General features: G+C 46.9%; 1 long non-coding RNA gene across 2 annotated transcripts in view; it reads right to left on the minus strand.

The window, feature by feature from the left end:
* LOC109286383 (uncharacterized) overlaps positions 1 to 21,818 on the minus strand; it is a 111,656-nt gene extending 89,838 nt beyond the window's left edge. For both annotated transcript variants that reach the window (XR_009462462.1, XR_009462458.1), the window contains exon 1: positions 21,735 to 21,818. This is a non-coding gene — a long non-coding RNA (uncharacterized LOC109286383). The remainder of the gene's footprint in view (positions 1 to 21,734) is intronic.
* Between the last annotated feature and the right edge of the window lie 287 nt (positions 21,819 to 22,105).

Raw genomic sequence — 22,105 nt, forward strand, 5'->3', positions numbered from 1 at the left:
ACCTATCGTTAAAAGAAACAAGAGACTCAACAGCAGTTTTGCCTCCATCTCTCTTAGAATTGGGGTGAAAACTACAGGGTTTTCTATCTTAAGAGGAATGGCTGAGATTTTCAGCAGTAGATGGTGATTTTAGGTACACGTGATTTTGAACACCCAACTTGAAACACCTCACAGCCACCAACTTTTCTGTGGAATGGCACCCTGCACTTTTTTGTTGTCTCAGGATGGGCACCCAAAAGGCAAGTCACTTTGAAAATCCTGGTGATAGAACTACAGCTTGCATCATCACTGCTGTTCTCAACTCTTCCTGGTGCTCAGACAAGTGGAGATGGGGCATTACAACAAGACCAGAGCATCTCTTATGCTGAGACATGTAAAGAATAAGTCAGAGAGCACACACATTACTCAGCTATAACTAGTGCACACTGCATGCTTTGTGAAGAATAGCACTGAAGAAAAAATACTTCAGACAAACCCAGAGCAGCCACAACTGTTAATTAATGTACCCCATGCTATTAGAGTTTATGGAAGAGGCTGGAAAAGAGGTAAGAGTTATCTATGTCTTATTTGGAAAAGGCTAGGAGTGATGTCCTGCATCTCATAGGCACATCACAAACTTGAAAGGGTGGCGGGGTTGGGGGGAGTAACTTTAACCTACAGATAAGCCCACCCAAGTCCTGGCCTGTTTCAAGGATAGAAAGACCCCTAGCAGACACTTAGCTTGAGGACATGTCTAAAGTGTGGCAGGCTCCACAGGCTGCCTTATGAACTGCAGGACCACATGCTGCATGGCTGCCCCTGAATCATTGTCTCTCGCTCTAGCCCTGCCTCCCCCACAGCAGAGTTTGTGAAGGGGTTCCTCTGGAAACAACTGTCTCCCACAATGGTGGCATCAGGGAAATACTTAACTAGAAACAGGCAGGGCTTTGAGGTCCCCTTCACAGCTTTCCCACTTTATCTGGCCTACAAGGGCTTGAGAGAGGGTACTGATCTCATCTCAGATGCCTCAGAAGAAGGGAGAGTTCACAATACGATAGATGACATTGAAAGATTAAAGGACCATCTATATTAGGAAAATGACTCACTCTGGCTATCATTGTTAGAAATAAATATTCCTTGCTCCTCTGTCATCCAGGGCTGTTGAAAATGGTTTAACTGCTTGTATACCTGGGACAACCATTTTCAGCACTGCCACAGAAAGCATGCTAGAGACCATGTCTCACACTTTTCTGTAAAGGTGCTGAAATAGCTTTGTCTTGTCCACGACAACCTCTAAGTTTCTCATCACTGCTTGAGGACAGACATCATTAGTAACGGAGCATTAGCCTGACAAGACAGGCACTGGGAATTGAATACAAGTGTCCTCTTAGCTTTTTGCAAGGTTGTTGTCCTTCAGAACAGAAGGCTCTAAAATGGGGAGTCCTGATGAAAGTTAAGTAATAGCAAAGTGGTTGCCAATTCATAGACATCTTCTTTTGTTTTATGAAGTCCCATGTGATAGTCTTCAGAAAGTCCAGGCTCATTCAGAACATGACCGGGGATTAATTTACAAAATGAGCTACCTCTCATGACTGCAAGATGGATACATTTACATGCAAACACATATATAATTTACATGCAAACATGGGACTGGAATGTACCTCCCAAGCTATCAAGTCCAGTCCTACAAATCCTCAGACAACCATTAGTCCAAAATGTTGTATACCAGAACCTCAAAGGATCCTATTTAAAAAATGTTAAAACTCTCTATAACATACTATGGGTAAAAGAGCAGAGGGGCACTAATATATTAGCTCCTGAAATAGCAAAGAATGTGTTAGGTTACAACAGGATGATCCAACTTCTAAGCTTCTAGGAAACACACCAGCAGGGGCCACATCAGGCAAACCACAGGCCACCATGCCACACAGACTGTTTCCCCTGCTGCCCCTCATGTGGCCCCCACTGCTACACTGAGCAGCCCCTGCAAGGTTGCACCTTGTGGACATGATCACCCCCCACCACTGCATCAGGTGCCCCATACAGCCACAATCTCCCTCCTTGTGTGCTCATGATCCCCTCAGCTCCACCTCTCCTCATCCCAGACCCTCCACCCCCAGTACACAGGCATCATTCACTCTCAGCTCCCCATACTGCACCGCACTGACCCACCACCTGAAGCAGGGGCAAGAAATGGCAGCCAGAGGAGGAAGGGGGAGCACAGAGACTTTGGCTGTTTAGAAGGAGCAGTAGTTGGGCGAGAGCCCGGGAACCACAACTTAACCCCTCACAAGCCACATACAGACACCCCCGTGTTAAAATATACTCAGATTTCAGGAAAAGGACTGTGCCCCACACTGACAGAGACATGGAAAACGTTCCAATAGTTCTTGCCTATTTAATTTGGGAGAAGAATTCTTTCATGACCCAAAACATGATGATCAGTTTGACCCTCAATGTATGAGGAAGACCCATGAGCCAAGCACCTGAGAGGTTTCATTGATCCTTAATTGAATCAGAACACCACAGCCAAAAATTCACAACTCTAGCTGGCACCAATGTCCCATGCTTCAGAGGAAGGTGGAAAAAAATTATCCAAATAATGATTTTATGATGAAAAAAAATCTTCCTGGGCACATTTATACGTGCACCCAACTGCACCATTGTTACTATGCAGTCATTTAGTACTTACAGGTTTCATAGACATTAGGGCTGGAAGGGACCTCACCAAAGATCATCAAAGTCAGCTGAGGTCAGATCACCCCCGCAAGATAAGCATCCAAGCATTTTTTAAAAGTATCCAGAGTAGGTGCTTGTACCACTTCTTGGGGAAGTCTATTCCAGACTAGGGAGACTTGGATGGTAAAGAAGTTTTTCCTTATGTCCAGTCTAAAATGGTCTTCCAGCAGGTAGTGACCATCAGACATTGTCTTCCCTTGCGGTGCCCTGCTGAACAGACATTCTCCCAGTTCCTGATGCACACCCCTTAGATACTTGTAGGCTGCCAACAAGTCCCCCCTGAGCCTTCTCTTCTCCAGGGAGAAGAGTCCCATGCCTCTCGGCTTCTCCTCATAAGGCCTGCTCTCTTGACCTCTAATCATGCATGTTGCTCTCTTCTGGACTCTCTCAAGCTTCTCCACATCTTTTCTGAAGTGTGGAGCCCAGAATTGGATGCAGTACTCAGCCTTGGTGAGGCCACAGCTGGAGTAAAGTGGGAGGATGACTCCTTGGGTCTTGCTTGAGATGCATCAGTAGATGCAAGCCAGAGTTTTATTTGCTTTGCCAGCTGCGGTATTGCATTGATGGCTCATGTTCATCTTGTGGTCAGTCATGACCCCCAAGTCTCTTTCAGTCGTGGTGCTAGTGAGTGTAGCACAGCTGAGAATCCCCATCATATTCATAGGCTTTCTCCCTTCCACATGAACCCCTGCGCTAACTCACACGCTGGGGCCCAGACTGCACCTGTTTGCGTAGATCTGGTTGCGCAACTCCCTGGAGGGGCTAGGCTATGTAGGAGCCAGGGGAGGGGCATGATCTTCCTCTGCTCCACTCAGCTGCCTCCCACTGCTGTTCCTGCCTACCAACCACGGTTCCCACTTACCTCCTGGCTCCATGCTGGGGGGGTGGGGGTCTTTTGCTCTCAAGAGCATGACAGGCTTCCACTCACATATTTCCAAGAGCTGGTCCCAACTTTAGCACATACTAAATGACTGCATAGTAACTGCTGGCACTGTGCAGTCCCGGCGCCACACGGGTCATTTCCGAACCTACTGCACAGTAGCTCGTTGCTACTGCGAAGCAGTGGTGGCATCACAGTTCATGTCCACCAACACTATGTTGTCATAGCTCATCACTATGGCAATGTAGCGTCTCACGTAGACACACCCTCTATCTCCTGCAGGCAACCCGCAGAAAGCCTGAAACGTAAGATTATTAGATACCTCTCACACAGTGGTAGTTTCTTTTCAGCCTTATTAATGGAGATACCAGATACTCAGATCCACATATCTGATGCTCTGATTACTAATTCAAGAACATGCATAGCCTAACATACTGTAGTTTTCATCAGCAGGGATTCTGTTTTTCTCTGATAAAAAAAAAATTCCCAATTTTGGGGTTAAAAAAAGTAACCCGAAATCCACATCCAAACTTTAAAACCAACATCCTCAGAGGGGCAGTTCCATTTCCATTCAGGCAGTTATGATAAAGTCAGTTGACTTCTTGGCTCATTGTCATTTCCCTGATTCTTGTTACTCTCCCTCCACTCCATAAGTGTTAATGACCCTCTCTCCTTTTCAATGGTTTTGATGCTCCACTATCCTTCCTTTTGCAAGTTTGCTTTCTGTTTACCATCCCTGGTAATGTCTCTCTTCTATTTCACAGCCCTGTAGACTACTTTTAGCTCTAGCTAAAAGCCTTAACTCAGGTGTAGTAATATTAACTCCAGTGTAGAAATGACTTATAGTGAAGTACTGGAGACACTGTCAAGATGCTCAAGAAAGCTAGATTTTGTTTTCTAAATCTTAGTAAGACACACATATTTAACTAGAATGACTAGAAGACTAATAAAACAATATCTTTTGACTACTTTGACTATTTTTGCCTAGTTTGTTGTGTTTTTTAACCTATATAGTAAATTAGTAAATTATTACTAATTATCTAGTAAATCAGTGCACTGCTAATAGTTATATTTGTAAAGTGCTAGTCCCCTAGCATATTAGTAAAGCATCTAGTTTCTCTTTAAGTAAAGATAAATAGATGTTGTGTCATATGTGATGATGTGCAATACCCACTGTATCCCCCTTTTCAAAATCATAGATCCGCCCATGGATGGCACAATCTGTAGACATTGGTGAACTGTGATGCCCTTGACTCCCAAAAAGCATTTTTCCTGTTTGTAGAATGCATGCCCATGTACAGGGACCAATTTGAAAAGCTGTTTCCCCAGAAGAAACTTACTGGAAGACCTTTATTAAGAACAGCTTACAGGGTCTTCAGAATCAAAGATAGCTGCTTTATGAAGAAACAGAACAGACCAAGTAGCAGGGAAAGATAAAACAGCCCAGAGAGGACTTTGATGTTATCTAGTTGTGCCTCCTTAAATAATTTTAAAGCTCTGATTTCAGAGACTTTCTCTGCCAAAGTAGAGATAAAATAAACTGGGGGGGGGGGGGGTGACAGAAGGTGAAGGTGGAGGTAAACCTGCAATCAGTAATAAATATGAAAAATAAAATTAAGACGATTGGGGAAAAAAGAAAAGAAAGGAAATTGCAGAGCAAATTGAGACTATAAAAAGTCATGAGAAGAAATAACCCTAGAATAAAAGGTGAAGAGAGATCCAGAAAATATTTAAAGCAGGTATCCCACTCCATCTTACAGCTGAAAACAAAGATAACTGTCCTTATAAATAGAACACACAGAGATCTCTACTTTCCCCCCAGTTCAAACAAAGAGACATGATACTATATTTGCTCTGTTTTCAGCAGAAGTAGCAGATTCTAAAGAAGGTAGAGAGACCTCAGTTCCTACTCTGGGAGGATATACAAGTGCTTCAGGTTACTTTAAGGACAAGGAAGAAACTGAATGAAATTAAAGCGTTTCTCACAAAAGCAAATACAATACAGGTGAGGTTTTCCTTTTAAACTGATCACGTATCAAGAACAGCAGCATACTATAAAGGAGAAGAAAGAAGGTCTTAAAATCCTTGAGAAACTAAATGTACAAAAAACACCCAGGAATCAGCCTAAGACTGACAGATAGGCATGCTCCGACGCATTCTAATTAGAGTGCATTGGAGCAGACTTGATTAATCGAGTCTGCTGGAGCATTTTAATTAGAATGCTTCAGTGTGCTGCAGCATCATGTGTATTCAGTGTCCCATATTTTAAAATGGCAGTGGGGGCACTAACTAAAACTCATCAAATTACTTTTAGTTAAAGCTCCCCCATCATCATTTTGAAATACGGGACGCTGAGTACACATGAAGCTGGGTTCTTTTAATTAGAGCACTATCTGGGAGCCACTCTAATTAAACTGCCACTTCCCCACCCCCAACCCCCCCCCCCCCACACACACACACCCTAGAGTACATGTATAGACACCCCTTAATACTAGATGGCAAACTCAAGCCCAGGAGAAAGAAAGGATGAGGAGACTGGAAACATTTCACAAGACTAGGGGTACTGAAGAGGATCTGAGAGGGACTGGAATAAGAGTATGAGAGAAATTAAAAGAAAAAATGGGAAGGGTAATATCAGAAGCAGGAAAAAGGTAAAAAAACAGCAATGTTGGAAGCAGGAATAATTAGGAAAAGGTAGGAGTAAAGACATATTCTGAGATTAAAAGCAAAGGGTAAGGGAGTGTCGGGGCCGAGGGGCTGTGGCCAGCAACCCAGGCACGTGGGCCGGGGAAGTCGGCACGGCGAACTAGAATTAGGCACTGACGCGTGGAGGTTGATTAAAGATTATTTTACTTACACCGTAGATGGTCGCGGTGCAGGCAGGAAAACTTGCTTGGTTACAGTTGTAGACAGAAGAAAAGAAGAAAAACTCGAACAATGAGAGCTCTTTAAACCGATACGAGAGTCCGTGCTGTGACTCTCAACGAGCACGCAGGGCAGGGGTACGTCAAAGATCATCCGGTGACGGGAAGAGATTCTTGATGGGTGATCAAACCACCATTGGGTCCGAGATATACGTAGAAATCCACGAGATAATCGTGGACTCCTTGCCGGAATTCTCGGAATCGGGGTTCTCGGGATCCTCCTGAGATTCTCGGAGATCTCCGACTTGGGCAGAAACTGCTCAAGCATCTTATACGGCTAGCAAGCCAATCGCTAGCCACCACGTGGGAATAATTTAGAAACAGCCAATAATGGGGAACAAATTTGCATGCGAGCAGCGGGAACTCCTTTGCACCGGGGTTTTCTCTCTGCAGCTGAGAATTGCACCATGCAAAGAAAGCTCCATGTGGCGGGAAATAATTCTGCAGTGCCGAAGCACACACACAATCATTGGGTAATGACAGGGAGAAGTAGAGGGATATAAATATAGTGTAACATGGGAAGAGACTGGGGAGGCCTGAAATACAGCTCTACACAACTGCCCCCAGAAAACAGAATCTGATAAACTGTGATATAGTGCCATGACCAGCCCAACATGGGAGCCAGGAGCCTCCCAGTATGGAGTTCACTGCTCAAGTGTGGAGGACTTAAATATTCCCTTGTATCTGTGAGTTACGGTGAATCTTCACATTTTAGGAAAGGGATAAAGGGTACAAGCGTACAGATCATTTGGAGATCGAAAAGGAAGGGAAATTGGACTGGGTAAATAATGAAGGTGGGGAGAAAGGAGAGCACACTAAAGGGTAAAGGGTGTAAAATAAGAATCATTTGGGAACACACATTGGAGGGAAATTGGATGGGGTAAATTATGAGGGGGGGGAAGGGGGAATGAGGGGGCTTTAATAAATAAAGTTAATTTTAGGGCAAAAATGTATACAAGAATACACTGAGATCAAAACAGTATTGAGGTATATTAAGCAGACCAGACATAATCTAGATATGCTATATTTCTTATTTTCTTACAAAGAGGTGAAGCCAATTCTAGCTAATATATATTACACCAGCCAGTCAGCCAGTCTCTGTTTTGCAGAAACCATTTACAGCAAAAGGTCTGTTACCTGGCATCCATGGGGAATGGGGGAGGAGGGGGCAGATAACCAAATATGACAGTTATCTGAGAAGCATCTTTGCCTGTTCAGGCCGCCACCCCTCCCACCACATCCAGTGCACCAGGGCTTTCGCTCCATGGCATCAGTGTGCCAGGGGACAGGGAGGTGGGCCCTGCACAGGCTGCTTTACCCTGGGCCATGGTAAGCGAGGAACAGGTAGGACTTGGTGAAACTGGAAGTGCCACGGTGGGACTTCCGGTTTCACTTTTGCTGCGTCAATCGGCCGGTGATTCCACGTCGATCGGCATGCCGGTTAATAGAGAGTTCTGCATAACACAGTGCCAGATAACGCAGCTTTTACTGTAGATGGTTTTAATATTAATGAATATTTACATATATAAACATTATATCAGTAGTATAGATGAGCTATAAAAATTGTTGTACATTATTTCTTTTTTAAGTATTGAATAACTCTAACTTCATGTAATTCCTGTGGATTTCTCCGATGTTAGAATTTTGTTTCTATATTTGCCTGGATTTAAAAAAAAAAAAGAAGAAAAAGAAAAGAAATCTTCTAATTACCACTCTCAATTTGTTCCTGATCAGTTTGTACCCACTGTATCCTGTTATAGTACTGATCTTTAACCTCAGGAGCCTTTCTCCCTCTCTGAAATTCACCCCAGGAATGTATCTATAAAGAGTAATTAGACCCCTTTCAACCTTTATTCCAAGCTAAACAAGCCAAGATCTTTTCATTTCCTCTCATAATAGGTTCTCCATTCCTCTAACAGTCTTAGTAACCTTTCTTTGTATCTGTTTTAGTTTAGATTTATTGATTTAAACATACATAGCCAGAACTATGCATAGCTTTCTAAACAGGCTCTTACCAAAGCCTTGTACAGTGGTACTAGTTCTTCATTGTCTCTCTTGAATATACCCTACCTAACACTCCAAATTTGCATTTATTTTTTTTCACTGCCATATTACACTTGCAGTTCTTGGTCATCCCATGATCAGCTTACATACGCATGTCCCTGACTTCTGCCATTGCCTCTAGTCTATAAGTCCACATCTTATAGAAACATTCTTGCCATTGAACCTTAGAATGCATTTCTTTGCATTTTGTAGTAAAACTTCATGCCAGTTCTACTGCTCCACTCCAGAAGGTTACCTTCTTCTCCTTGTATAATAATACAGTGCTCCTCCCTATTGGCAATGTCTCCCAACATTGCATCTTCTACAAATTTGCAAGCACATATGTAGTTCTAGTATCAAGGTCACTAATGAAAGTATTCAACAGGATAGGGTTCAAGAATGACTCCAGAGGAACACCGCTAGTAGCCCCTCTCCAGCCTCTCACAAGCATAATACTCCTCAATGATGACTTTGCTTGTTATGATATAGTCAATAATGACCACACCCTTCACTGTCTCAAAAACTTTATCCATGACTACTAACTGAGATTATCATCATCACCCCAACACAAGTCCCCCAGACACTCTACCCTGGACTCACTGTCCCTCACTGCCCTTTATATATTGCCCCTTTCACCTCAAATGCCCCCTGGCTCTACTTTTTTCCCCATTATGCCAAACAACCCATGATCAGCCCCACTCCATCATGCCACAAACCCATCAGAACCCCATCCCCTCACTCCTCACTGAGTCTTACCCTGTCCCCTCATTGCCCTCAAGACCCCACTACACCCTGCACAGACTCATCCCCATCACACCTCAGCACCTCTGACCTTTCTCCATCCCCCTGACACCTCACTGATCCCCTCATGGAAACCTCACTGCAGCCCCCCTCACCCATCATCCTTCTTGCTCCCAACCCTCCTCACATTCCATTTCACCCCAACAGATCTCACCACCCCCCTCAGCCCCAAATCCCATCTATCTCTATAGCCCTTCTGTTTAAAATATGTTTGTTACATATTTAACGACAAAGCAGTCAATTACTTAGCAATATACATTGTCACATGGAAACCACATTATTTTCCTATGGTTTCCAAACCTGGTAAAGTTCTCCAGAATAAAGACAAACAGAAAATATTTTAAAGATGTGTTCAGTTTGTTCTGTGGTCCATTGTTGCCCTCAGGCAGAACAACAAGGAAATATGCAGCAACAACATGGGTACCTTAGATATATGCTATTTTTACAGGGTTTTTTGCTGTTCTTCTCCCTACAGCATCTGTGCTCCTTCCCCAAGTACATTAAACAACATAACTAGCATCTGTTACTTAGGTTCACTGAAGTATGCTTTGTTTGAAGGAGAGTTAAGTATATGCATATGACTATGCATTTGATAGAGAAGGAACACTGAAGGAGTGTGCCTTTCACTCAGCCAAAAATAAGAAGTGTGTTTGCAATGGCCCTTAGTTGCTAAGGGAGTCTTCTGTAGTCTCTGATGGTCCCCATGCACAATCTAATCTTCTAATCTTTAGATTATCAATCCTGTCCCATTTGCAATTATTTTCAGATGAGAAGGAGCCAAGGATGAGTGGGATTATACAAAGTTTATTTTTAATTCAGAAAGGTTGGGGAAAATAATGGAGAAGAAAGAACAAAAGAGAAAAGCAGACAAGAAGCTGAAGTATAAGAGAGAAAAAACAGGTCATGAATTTATTACAAGAAATGCTTTCAGTCTAGCTCCCTTTAATGTTTATGTACTTTCCTAAACACGCCTCCAATCATCTTGATTACATTCATAGAGAGTTAAAATTTACTGTATTCATAAAATGTTTTCAGGCTAGAACATGGCTAATGTTAATCTAAACAAAAAATGCTTCCACAGGAATCTAAACATAAAGGCTAGGGACAGATATTACATATAACCCGGTTTAAGTGATCAGAACCTGGTTTAAACCTGTAACAGAACAGATGCATATAACCAGTGCACGTAAACCAGTTTGAAAATGGCTGAAACCAGTTTGAGATAAACCTGGTTGAATGAAGTATCAGACTTAACTGATTTGGCTCAAACCAGTTTATGCAAAATCTGCCCCAGAGCCCTTGCTGGTTTAAGACAAAACAGAGTCCCCCAGCATCCCGGCATGCTCTTTGGGCTGGGTGGGGCTCTCTGCTCCAAGGCAGAGCTTGCCCCTCCCCTCTGCTCCCTGGCTGGAGCTCCAGTAGAGACTGCAGGTACAGCCAGATCTGCCTAGCTTCCTCCTGCCCTAATTTCTTCTCCCCCTCCCCCACTTAGCTACTTTCTGGACAAGCAGGGACCCTACATTCCTTCCTCCTATCTCCCATAGCACGAACCCAAGCCCCACGGACCCTAGGCACGTGGTATGCTAGCTAATACTGAGAGGTGTCTCTGTGCGTGATTGTCTCCAAGTTCACTGGGACAAGCAGGCAGAACATTAACTGCTTAGGGCTTTTTGGAGCTGTTTTGCTGATGAGGTAATAAACACTTATCAGCCCCCTGCTGGCTTGCTCACCTGTCAGTTTGCTGCAGACAGTATAAAGAAGCAGGGAGGGAGACTGAAAAACTCTGCATCATCAGTAGATGCATGCACTGCACACCCTCTTTGCCTCAGAGTGCTAGCAGGGAGCTAGCAACATTCCTTCTCCTTGAGCAGCCAGCAGAGAAAAGCCTGGGATGATGCAGACAGCCCTCCCTAGTCAGAGGTCCTGCCAGGGCCTGGCCACATCCCCCCCACCAGCTCAGTTCTGTGAAAGAGAAGGGAGGGCTGCTCTAGCACCCCACACCCAGGCTTCTAGCCTAAACCACTGCAGGCATATGCCTCAATTTCCTCAGTCCAGAGAGTATGTCTGTCCAGTTACAAACCGGTTCAGCATAGCCAAGTTCGACTAACCTGCAAAGGTACTGAATCAATTCAGGCTCAGGCTTTTTGAATGTCTGTCCCTAGCCAAACAGCCTGTGAATACTGAAAGAAGTGTTTGTGAAAGCCAAAGATACTCCCAAATCACTGCACCCTTAAGTTTTAGAGTGAAGGTAATGACTATGCAGAAAGGATTTAAGACAAGGCTGGCATCATTTTTCTTTTAAGTCAAACTTTATCACGACTTCTGACAAGTTAAAGAATACCATTTATGTTCAGAACCTTAGCTAATTTACATATCTATATTTTACACACTTCAATAAAAAAAATTGAGTTGAACAGTCAGGCACTCAAATATTAGGAAATTCCAGAATTAATGTTGTCTATGCAATCTTAATTCAGCCCTGCGAGGCACATGTATTATGCTAGTCTTTGCTTACAATACCAGATGCCTACTTTTCCTCAGGAACCCTCCCTCATTCAGTGTACAAACTAGATGCTTGTGACAGGGGGAAACCTCGAGGCCAAGCCATAAGTTGGCCCACCCACCTGCCCAGGGCAGTCTGCCCTAACTTTCCTGCCACAACTTGAATATTAGATTCATAGATGTAGGGTCGTAAGGGACCTAAGTAGATCTTCAAGTCTGACCCCCTGCCCTGGGCAGGAGAGAATAATGGGCTCATATGACCCCAGCTAGGTAATTATCAAGTCTCCTCTTAAAGACCCCCAAGGTAGGAGCCAGCACCACTTCCCTTGGAAGTTGGTTCCAGATCCTAGCTGCCCTGACTGTGAAGTCAGGCTGTGAAGTCAGGACCTTCTAATGTCCAGCCTGAACCTACTCTCAAACAACTTATGGCCATTATTCCTTGTTACTCCGGGAGGTGCTTGGGGGAACAGGGTCTCTCCCATTCCCCACTGGTCCCCCCTGGTCAATTTATAGATGGCCACCAGGTCCCCTTTCAGCCTTATCTTGTGAAGGCTGAACAGGTTCAGGTCCCATAGCTTCTCCTCATAGGGTCTGCCCTGCTGCCCCCGATCATGCTAGTGGCCCTCCTCTGGATCCTCTCAATGCTGGCCACATATCTCCTAAACTGTGGCACCCAGAACTGGATCCAATACTCCAACTGTGGCCTGACTGGTGTCGCACAGAGGGGGAGGATCACCTTCTTGGCCCTGCTTGTGATGCATCTGTGGATGCATGACAAGGTGCGGTTGATTCTACTGACCGTGTCCTCACATTGGCGGCCTATGTTCATTTTGGAATCGATAACGACTCCAAGATCTCTTTCTGCCTCTGTGCTGATGAGAAGGGAGTTCCTCAGCCTATAGGCATGCTGCTGGTTCTTCTGCCCCAGGTGCAGTACCTTGCACTTGTCAGTATTGAATCCCATCCAATTCTCATTTGCCCACCCCTGTAATCTGTCCAGGTCCAGGTGTATCCTGACCCTCCCTTCTAGCATGCCCACCTTGCCCCAAATCTTGGTGTCATCAGCAAATTTGAACAGGGTGCTTTTCACCCCCTCGTCCAAGTCGCTAATAAAGAAATTGAACAGTGCAGGCCCAAGGACCAAGCCCTGGGGGACTCTACTGCCCACATACCTCCAGGTCGAATATGACCTGTCCACCACCACTCTCTGGGTGCGGCCCCTCAGCCAATTTGTGACCCATCTGACTGTGTAGGTATCAATGCCACAGTCACCTAGCTTTTTAATAAGAATAGGGTTGGAGACCGTGTCAAAGGCCTTCCTGAAGTCCAGAAAGACGTCCACTGCAACACCTGCGTCCAATGATTTTGTGACCTGATAGTAGAAGGCAATCAGGTTGGTCTGACAGGACCTGCCTCTAATGAACCCATGCTGGTTGAACCTGAGTGTCATCCCCCCTGCTGATCCTTCCCAGATGTGCTCCTGGATAATGTTCTCAAATAGCTTTCCCAGGCTCAAAGTAAGACCTATGGTTGCCCGGGTCCTCCCTCCTCCCTTTTTTGAAAATGGGGACCACATTGGCCTTCTTCCAGTTGTCTGGCACCTGGCCAGAGCACCACGAGTGCTTGTAAAGCCGTGCGAGGGGCCCCATGATGACTCCTGCCAATTCCCTCAGCACCCTGGGGTGGACAGCATCTGGACCTGCTGATTTGAACACATCCAGTCCCTCCAGAAGTTCCCTAATTTGGTCTTCCCTGATCCTAGGCCTGGCGGAGTATCTCCTGAGTCTGTCCTGAATCTCGGTGGGGGAGTCCCGGTCCCTGCACAAAAAAATGGAGGCAAAGAAATTGTTAAAAAGGTCTGCCTTTTCCTCTGCTACAACCACCAGATTGCCAAGTGTATCCCACAGGGGCCCCACGTTACCTTGTGCCTTCTTCATATTCCCCGTGTATTTAAAAAAGGACTTTTTGTTGATCCTTGATGCTAGCCCTAGTTCTGTATCTGCCTTAGCTTTCCTAACAGCCCCCCTACAAACCCAAGGGATGGAAGTATACTCCTCTTTGGTGATAGCCCCTCCCTTCCACTAGGTGTACGCTTCCTTTTTGGCTTTCAGGCATTCCTGAATGCCTTTGGTGAGCCAGGGGGGCTTTTGAGCACTCTTGCCCCCTTTGATTCTCATTGGGATTGTCACCCCTTGGGCTCAGAGGATCGTTTCCTAAAGGATTGACTACTCGTCTTGGACACCCAGTTCCCCTACCCTCCAGGACCCCAGTGCCTTTCCTGCCAATCTCCTCATCTCATTGAAGTTGGCCCTCTTGAAGTCAAGGGATACTGCCTTGCTGCAGGCCCTTGACACCCTGCACTGGATGGTGAATTCCAGTAGGCGATGATCACTGTCACCCAGGTGGTCAAGAACCTGGAGTCCCCTCACCAGGTCATCACCTGTGGCCAAGACCAGGTCTAGCAGGGCATTCCCCCTGGTGGGACTGTGCACCTCCTGGGTTAAGTGGAGGTCCTGTATCTCAGCAAGGAACTTTTGTGAGCGGTCCGACCTGGCTGACTGCTCCTCCCAGCAGACGTCTGGGTAATTTAGATCACCCATGACAACTACATCCCTTGCCTTAAGTATCTCCACAAGCTGACCCGAGAATTCGTGGTCCAGCTCTTCCCCTTGGTTGAGTGGTCTGTACTAGACCCCCACCGTTAAGTCCCTTTCCCCACAACCCCCCTGTATTCTGACCCAGAGCACTTCAGCCTGTCTTGGCTAGGAGGTGTCCTCATGTCCTCCTATGGCCCCATCCCTCGGCAAAGCTAATTTAAAGCATGCTGTATGAGATCAACCAACCTGGAAGAAAAGACAACCTTGCCTTTAGGGGAGAGATGCAGCCCATCCCTCCGAAGCATTTCCCCTGTGTGAAAGTGTGGGTCATTGTCCAGGAACCCAAGGCCTGCTTGGCAGCACCAGCTCCGTAGCCGCCGGTTAACCTCGCCAATGCAGGCCTCGTGTTGCCATCCACGTCTACTTACTGGGAGAATAGAGGAGAATACCCCCTGTGCCCCTGTCTCCTTGAGCTTGGCCCCCAAGGCCTCGAAGTCCTTCATGGCGTGGTCTGGGTTGCCCCTGGCCGTGTCATTTGTTCCCACATGGATAAGGACCATGGAATATATCATTAACATGATATAATAAGCGGGAGGCTGCCCTTACCTGTCATTGGGGTGCTATCCACAGCTCTGTACCTTCCCTACACCATGGCCCATGCCTCATAGATGGAATCCAAATTATATTTGCTCCCCAGTCTGAGGCCTGAGCAAACTCAGTCCGTTGTTGGTCTCTTGCTTGCACACTCATTCACACTGCTCCCCTCTCACAAGAGCCACATACACTCTGCCCCCCTCTCATAGGGGCCTCTTAGATACATCCTATCACTAAACAACACTCCACCACCCTTGCTCCCCTTGAACAACTCCTTTGGGCCTTCAGGCTTTGCTACTCTCACTCCAGCCCTGCAATGCAGCTACTTCAGTTCACTCATGCTCCCCTACTCTACATGGTAGCACCTTATGCCTTCACTGGGCTGCTTTCTGCCCTCACTGGGCAGGCAGATGGGCAAGCAGATGCGCACACACACGCATATGCACACGGACCCACACACGCACACACGCACACACACACACACACACACTTGGGGTTGGCCCATGTATTCCCCGTCAAGCTGCCTTGGCAACCCTACTCAATATGCCCCTGCTGCAACCCTTCAAGCCACCCTCTGCAGCCCTACTCTGCACCACAGATCGCACAGTCCTTCAGACACCCTGCTGTGCCATACTCTGCATAGGCCCTCAACATAACTCTGTGCCCCTTGGGGCCTCTCAAAGTCACACTATACCCTTTGGGGCCTCCTATCATAATGCTACACCCCTTAGGACCTCCTCTTTGTTCCTATATACCCACCAGATGGTGTGGCTGGGGTTAAGGTGCCCCAACTCACCTTTCACTGGGGAGGTCCTGGCATTTAAGTGGGGCTGTCACGCCACTGGCAATCCCTCCAGGCCTCTCTACACTAGTAGGGTGCAGTTTTAGGTCATGCCCAGGACCAGGAGCCTCCAAACCATCCCCATAGCTCCTGTCCTTACCTCCAAGATGTTCCTGAGCCATAGCTCAGGCAGCTGATGTTTCTCTCTCAGCCTCTGGCAGCAAACTGCTGCTTCACCCTATATAAACTGGCCACCTTAATCAGGCACCTGCCAGATGTCTGCCTCCAGCACTTAAAGTGGCAAGCACCCAAAGGTGCACTGCCACAATGCTGTTTAGTTAATGAACAACTAGTCAAAATGTAATTTTCTTCTCATCCCATACATTACCCACAGCCATCTTTATTGCACATTCAATAAAGACCTTGGTCTGAAGAGAAAAGTATTCATTTCCTCCTGGATTTTTTTAATAATGCTCATCACTGTGAATGCCACACAAATATCAATTAATTTCTCTCCGCAAAGTCCCTGTGAGATAAGGAAGAATTATATCCATTTTAGAGATTTAGAGGTAAGGCACAAAGACATTAAGCACCAATTCTGAATGCCCCAAATGAAGAATCCAGGGAAAGTCTGCACTGTCAAGGAATCGTGTTAAGTATTGCTGCAGTGAAGCGTATGTTGAATCCCCATCCTTGGTCTGCTGCTCAGTCCACGCTGCAATAACCTCAGACTTAGCATGAAAGCAAGTATGGCTCTTTATTAGGTGAAATAAGTGATCAGCTTGTGTTCTACTTACAGGGAGAAAAATAGGGAAATCAACTCCAAGGTCCTGCCTTGGCCTTTTATGCATTAGTTGCTAATGTTTTTCAATTTATTTTATTGCTGACAAGCATACGCCTATTTTAGAGCTGCAATTACTACACTGATCACAAATATAGCAGGCTTAGATTATTGGTTATTTTAGCAACATTGTACAAGCTTTGCCCCCCTGCCTCAATCCATCTGGTATCTGCAAGATCTTACCCACTTCCTCTTTGTCTGTTTTGACAACTTTTGACTTTTTCATGCTCTCACTTGCATGACCTGTTCATTCAAGGCAACAGCATATCACACCTACTCCACATGTTGTATCCTAAAATGGATGCAGCACAGAAGCCTTAGTAAAGCACTATTAACCTTGCTCTCCTGGGAGTGCTCATTAGCTGTGGCCAGCGTGGCTTTAAGGTAGTTTTAGTAGGTGGCATGTTTGGAGCAGGCACTGCATGCTTCACTGCAGTGTTACTTAATACTGTCCTCTGGAGGTGCAGACATGCTCCTTAGCATGACACAGCCAGTGCTGTAGCAAGTGGGAGGTAAGCAGGGCGACCGCTCTAGGCACCAAAGTGAAGGGGCACCAACAGGTGCTGTCCAGCTGGGGCGGGGCACGGGACAGAGCCCCAAGTGACATATTTGATAGCGGGGGGGAGGAAGGGGGGGCACAGCTGCATACACTCCTGGACAAACATGGGGAGGGGGATGCCACCTGGATCTGTGCACGAGGCGAGGGTGACCTGCCGCTGCAGGCTTTGCCCCAGGTGCCAAACTTTCTTGCCACAGCACTGGACAGCACATTAAATGGATATTCAAAGCACAATTCCCATCAACTTGAGTCATGGTTCTGAGCAGTCTGCACTTCTGCAAATCACCCATGCTAGAAAGTAAAATCCAGTGCTCAGACAGTAGCCAGAAAAAAGGTGCTTTATATTTATCAAGCTAAACCAAAATCTAAGTGGGACCTAGGTTGAATTTAGACATCTAGCTCACAAAAGGTGATCCAGAATAACCCCACTCGAATGATACAACAACCCTGAGACATCTAAACTCATTCAGGACAGGCGTTTCAATAAGGATCAGTAAACAGGGCACCAGTCCCAGGCACTGAGTTAGAAGAGGCCCTGGAATGGCAGTCCCTGGGAAGGTCACACTACTCCAACAGTAGCTGCAGCAGTCCTTCTATAAGAAGACAAGTACTTAGCACCCCCTCTGCTGTCTCTCTTCCCCTCCTTCTGATTCAGTGCCTCACCTAGGACTTCAGTGAACCCTAGATGCATAGAAAAGCAAAGGTTGTCAGGTCTCAGTTAACACTGGGGCTGCTAACTGCACTTAAATTCTTGACAGGGTCCAGTCAATCAGAGTGTCTGAGTTCACATCAACAGCACTTAGTTTAATACAAAGCAGACTAGCTACAGTCACTTACACTAAAAGCACAGAGAAGGCAGTGCTCACCTTTTCTGTAATAGCCTAGTATCAAAGTTCTCACCACAAAGTGAGAGACCTGGATTCTAGGTCTTTGTCAGCTTGGGGTAATTGAAATCAACATCTCCTATCTCCCAGGAAGGTGCCCTACCCAATGAGAAATAGGTGAGGTTGGCTGCAGAGGTACCCCGTGCCCTTCCTTTTGAAGCTGGGTCACTGAGTAGCCAAGTTTGGGAGTGTCATGGGGCCTGGAGGAAAGCAAGCAAAAGTTAGCCTAATGTTTAAGGCATTCAGCTGAGAGTGAGGGAGGTGTGGGTTCCATTCCCAGACCTGTTTCTAAATTTGCATTAAAGAATTATTGAACAAAAAACAACCCAGAAATAGCCCTGGCAGCAGGGACCAGAACCCAGCGGAGTTTCCCTGTTTTAATTATTACAGATCTCCCCTCACTTATATTCTGTGTAGATCACTTATTTTTTCATCCTTCTGTGTGAATAATACATGAGAGAAATGCACTGGAGGCTCCTTGTACCATAAGGAAAATACGGCCATTATAGCCTGATTGATTTGTGAATATTGGCCTAGCAAACCAAATATGCACAGCAAATCTAATAAAAATGAAACACCACTTACAAATTGGAACTTCTCTGCTGCTTGCCTCACACAAACAGCACCAACATTTATTGTTCTTGTTTTGCATCTCTGAAGGGCCTGGTCCAGAGCCAGTCTGTAGAGATGCATGAATGCTTTCAGCAACGTTTATTATTCACAAAATAAAGTGCAGCCTGAAATGCCACTTTATGAACTTTGCATCTAAAAGTATCTCTTTATCCAACCCAACAGCCCACTCAAGTATGCAGCATGAGCCTCTCTTTCTGTCTACACAATGAAAAAGACAAAGGACAGTTTCTGTGAATGATCAGCCCTGGATTATTGGTATGGCTTCATAAAAAAAGTGGCAGTAGGGCTACTGCTATGAAAAAGGATATTATTCAGGACCATGAACTGTTCCATTCAGAATTCTCCCTGGGGCACAAAAGTCAAACACTTAATTCTGCCCATTGTAGTAATGAAAAAGACGACAATGACAAAGACAAAGAAGATGAAGACAAAGATGAAGAAATTGTAACTAATAATAACAATGATAATAATAAGTATTACTAGTACTACTATTACTACTACAGCCAGGTGCTAGGGACAGGTGTAGGAAAGTGTTAAGCTCCTTGGCCTCCCACTAAACTCATGTCCAGTAAGCAGCTGATTAAATATTGCTTCTTGAAGGAAACACTCAGCACCCTGCACCAACAGGAACATCATTCAAATAGGTTCATACCCTAGAAGCTAAATATTAATGCTTGATCCATGCAGTTTCCCAGTCATCTTCTGCTGCTCTGCAGTGCAATACCTAGTTATATACTTGTCTGCCAGAGTGATACCAGGTGTGGTGTCTTAATACTGACAGTGGGAAATGGAGGGGTCATTAGTGTGTCCTGATTGAAAGGGCAGAAACCCCTGCAAGACCCACCCAAGGTGTTCTTCCCTTTTGGCATTTTGGGCACTTGTACATGCCGGGCTGGACAGGCGCACAAAAGCCCATTCAGGAGGTGCAGCCATTGTGGGCTGACAATTAGCTCCTGCATGATGGCTGGAGGGGAATTATCACCAGGGCTGGGAAAGGCTGTGCGGGGGGAAGGGTGCAGAGCCTGGGAGAGACCGGATGCTTCCACCCCACCCTGTGCCTGCAGTGTACACAGTTCCAATGGGTTGCCATCCCTGAGGCTCTCCTAAGCTATGTCAAGGGGGTGGCAGCCCATGCTTGGGTGCACCCATTGCAGCGACGCACTGAGGGCAGCTTTGCCCCCACCCCACTGACCTCAGCGGGTACTAGGTGCACACAGGAGGCTTGCTGGGAGCCCGTTGGGAACCAGGCACCCCATTCCTCCTTGTCACTCCTCTCTGCTCCACTCCAGAGGTGACTGAAGTGCTGCAGATTTGGAGCCTCCCCCCAACCTGCCAGCCATACCATGGACATCCCCCGCTGGCATGTGCCCCCTGCCATGCATTCGGGCTGGCACAGGGGCTGTAGGCTCCATGGGAGGCTTCGCAGGGGCTGGGGGATGCAGTGGGTGGCTGGCACATGGCCCCATTTCTCAGCACAGCTCATCTCGGTGCCCCGCTGATAGATGAAAGGGGTATAAATCCGTTGCAGCCTCCAGGCGGGTCTGAAGCCCACTCCTCAGGTGTGGGGGGGTCTGTGAGGCACAGCCCCTGTGGCTTGACCTAGCCCCTCACTGCCCCCATCAGCACTGAGCCCCCCTTTGTCAGCTCCCCATCCAGCCATGCTGTGCCCCATGTGTACATGTATGTAACCTGGGTGTGCACGGGCCCCGGCTGTGTGTGCCTGTCCCAGTGCATGTGTGCATGCCCATAACAGGAGAGCATACTGTGTGTGTTCATCCATGTGTGTGCGTACATCCTTGGATGTGCAGTGGGCCACAGAGCCAGGCATGCAAGCTGATCCAGCCGCCTGCATCCCTGCCTCCCTCCCCCTGTCAGCGCCCAGCAGCTAGTGATGAATGTGCTCCCCCCACCCACCCCTGCCAGGACACAGGAGCCACACGCAATCAGCTGGGGCAGGCTGGGGGACCTTCACCCATGTCTGTGGTTCATCACTCCCAACCCACTGACCCCAGATATTTCCAGGTCCAAAAAAGAGGACACCTGGGGGGGCAGGGGAAATATGATGGTGGGGGGGCAAGTGACATGCTGGTGTCCTGCCCCTGCCTATTCTTTTGCCCCTCACTGACAAGCCACAGCCCCCCCAGCTCTGCTGCTGCCCCTCACTCCCACCCCACTGACCCCAGCTCTGCCAGTGCCCCTCACTCCCAAAAAGCAGTACCCTGGCCTCCAGCTCTGCCACTGCCCCTCACTCCTGACCAGCCTCTACCCCCACCCCCTCTGCTCTGACCAGATGTTCAGGATTTTGCTTTACTGGGCTGGTGGGAACAGGGGCAAGGCAATCCAAGCTAGATTGGTATTTGACTCCCCCTGCTGGAATTTGTTGGGAATTACACACATCACTTAATTCATTTGAAAGCCCGTAGTGTGTAAACACAAACACAAAGCACCAAAATAACATGGGTTAAAATTTTTTAGGCGAGGTAAATTAATGAGGATCAAACCCAGTGGATCACAAATGCCCTTTGAGATTAGCCTGTGACCATAATTGTTGCTGTTGGGTGAATCATCCTCCAGTTTGGCATATAGTTAACAGTGTGTTAACTCTAGCAGCTGTTTCTTTTCTCAGAACCAAACACAACTCTAGATCCAAACAGGGTACAGTAAAGCAGTTATACCCGCCTTTTCAAACTACACTGTGGGATCAGCAACCAGGAACTTTAAGTCAGTGAATCAGGTAAGAATTCCCCCTCCTTCCACTCCCGTTCACTCCCTCTCCTGCCCACTGCTGCCACTGTCCCCAGCTGCCCCAGGAGCATAGGGAGCTCCAGAGTCACTCCTGCCATGCTCCAGCTAGGCTGTGTCGGGGGCTGGTCTCAGCCAGGGAGACCAGCAGCAGTGGCCAGGTTTCTTCTCCCTGCCCAATCCCCCTGGGTGTTCCCCACTAGCCCAGGAGCAAGTTCAGTGAGAGGGAACCCACCTGCTACCACTGCTTCTGTCTCTGGCTGAATCCAGGTCCCCACGCAGCCTAGCTAGAGGGGACAGGAGAGACTCTGGCAGTTGAGGACAGAGGGACACCAGCTGCAGTAGGGGAGGGAGGGGACAAATAGAAGGGAAGGGGAGGGGACATGCTGCTGAGCATGGAAGGGAAGGGACATTCTTACCTGATTCAGGGACTAAAAATGTTCCCAGCATGCTTTGCCCATTCTGGTGGAGTGGGGGAAGCTGGGAGTGGGAGTGCAGGCACCCCAGTAGTGCCAGTTGCTGCTCCTGCAGCCTTCTTTACCTAGCCATGAACACAACAGCTATAAATAAACTACATCACAAAGCTTAAAAATTGAAAATATCATC

Source organism: Alligator mississippiensis, chromosome 1 (genome assembly GCF_030867095.1).
Source record: "Alligator mississippiensis isolate rAllMis1 chromosome 1, rAllMis1, whole genome shotgun sequence".
In the NCBI taxonomy this organism is placed as follows: Eukaryota; Metazoa; Chordata; order Crocodylia; family Alligatoridae; genus Alligator; species Alligator mississippiensis.